The sequence below is a fragment of the Octopus bimaculoides genome, chromosome 8 (genome assembly GCF_001194135.2).
Source record: "Octopus bimaculoides isolate UCB-OBI-ISO-001 chromosome 8, ASM119413v2, whole genome shotgun sequence".
In the NCBI taxonomy this organism is placed as follows: Eukaryota; Metazoa; Mollusca; class Cephalopoda; order Octopoda; family Octopodidae; genus Octopus; species Octopus bimaculoides.
Window position 1 is genome coordinate 29,282,252 of NC_068988.1, and position 2,226 is coordinate 29,284,477.

General features: G+C 39.0%; 1 protein-coding gene across 1 annotated transcript in view; it reads right to left on the bottom strand.

Annotated features, from left to right (window-relative positions):
* Positions 1-2,226, bottom strand: part of LOC106874635 (neurobeachin-like protein 1) — a 116,109-nt gene that overhangs the window by 86,817 nt on the left and 27,066 nt on the right. The gene's annotated exons all lie outside the window — the stretch shown is intronic.

The window sequence follows — 2,226 nt, forward strand, 5'->3', positions numbered from 1 at the left end:
ATATATATTATTGCCCACAGGGGGCTAAACATAGAGGGAACAAACAAGGACAGACAAAGGGATTAAGTCGATTACATTGACCCCAGTATGTAACTGGTACTTATTTAATCGACCCCGAAAGGATGAAGGGCAAAGTCGACCTCAGCGGAATTTGAACTCAGAACATAACAGCAGTCGAAATACCGCTAAGCATTTTACCCTGTGTGCTAACGATTCAGCCAGCTCGCCGCCTTATCAGAGTAATAATATTATAAAGACAATGAGGAAGTCTCTACAGAGACACAGCAACTGCTGGAAAGAGAAACCAAATCAGACACATTTCTTTAAAATAAGGAAGGACATGTAAATCAAAATCATCATCATCACAGCATGAGACAACTGGGCACAGCTGTTTGAACACTGATGATTTGGCATGGCTGACTGGACATTCAGCAGGTTTTGATGACGAGTACTTTTGACACTGGACGCAAACACACACACACAAACACATACAAACATGCATGTGTATGCGTGTGTTATTCTCTTGATATTGTGCAATGTAAACAAATGTCATTCATGTCCAATATTCTATGAAAACAGGTGACCATCAGGAAATATTACCTTGCTTCGAAACAGGTCAAAGACTGGCAACAGGAAGGGCATCTGACTGCTGAAAATACGCCTCAATAAGCTCTGTCTGATCCATGAAGGCATGGAAAAATGGACGTCAAAATGATGATGATAATATATGTTAGGAATTATAGGTGAAAAGATGGCTACATGGTTAAGAAGTTCACATCCATACCACATGGTCTGGGGTTCAGTTCCACTAAATGACACTAAATGCAAATGTTCTCTACTGTAGCTCTAGGCCAGAGGTTTTCAAACTTTTTGAGCCACTGCTCCCCTTATGACCACATAATACCCACAGCGCCTCCAACCCCTATTTTCATGTCTAAATAAATATTTTACATTTTACTAATTTATATATACCATGAATCATTTGATTTTTAATATAACATCATATAATTTGTATACAATACGATAATAATATTATAATAAATACATAGCGTCCCCCAATCCACTGCCTTCTTCCCAATGCCTCCTTTTTCTCTACCACTCCGACCCCCACTTCCCCCTTAGGCACCAGCGCCCACCAGGACCGTCTCAACGCCCGCCGGGGGAGGGGGCAGTAGCGACCACTTTGAGAACCTGTGTTCTGGACAAAGCAAAGCCTTGTGAGTGGGTTTCATAGATAAAAAAGTTTGTCATGTACGCAAATGTATGCGTATGTATGTATTAATGCATACATGCAAGTATTTGTGTGTATATGTGTATGTGAGTGCACATGTATACGTGTGCATGACAGACAGAGAGATTGTTTGCTAATACAAATTGCAAAGGAAATAGAATCAATAAATATAATTGAGTTTATAAATATCTCTTTATTAACAATGTACCTATCTTGAAGAGAAATCAACTTTAAATAAATAGCGTGTAGAGCTGTCATCATCATCATCATCATCATCGTTTTCTCATTCGCTTTTCCAGGCTTGCATGAATCAGACAGAATTTGTTGAAGCCTCCTGTCACCGAACCTTACCTGTTTCCAAGCGTAGAAACATTTCCCCAAGGGCAGACATGTTTTTCATAGAAGACTGAGAACAAACAACACCACTTGTCTGATGACTGATGCTTGTTTACATCACATGATAACAAGAGAACAGCACACACACACACACACACACATATGTGTGATTTTGTGTGTGTGTGTGTGTGTGTATGAGGGCACACTGCCTAGTGGTTAGGGTGAAGCAATGGCAATTTAGCTATTGTGATTTCAATTCCTAGGCTGGGTGATGTGTTGTGTTCTTGAGTAAGAACACTTCAACTCATGTTGCCCTGTGATCACTTCAACACCTGGCATGATACACCTTGCACCTGTCCAGGTAACAGCAATATGATGTCAGGAGTGAACAAATATACAGCACAAACATTTGATCACTATAAACAAATCATTTGTGCAGGTCATTTGGCAAAACTAAACGCTCATATGTCGTCAACGGAAGAGTCCATCTATGTATGTGTATATATATATATATATATATATATATATATATATATATATAATCCAAGAAAGTTAGAGGTCGTGAATCTAGCCCACTTTGAATTTTTCATTTTTAATTGCTGATATGACAGTGTGTGTGTGTCATATGTGTTTGTATATTGTTTTTATTGTCCTCTTGG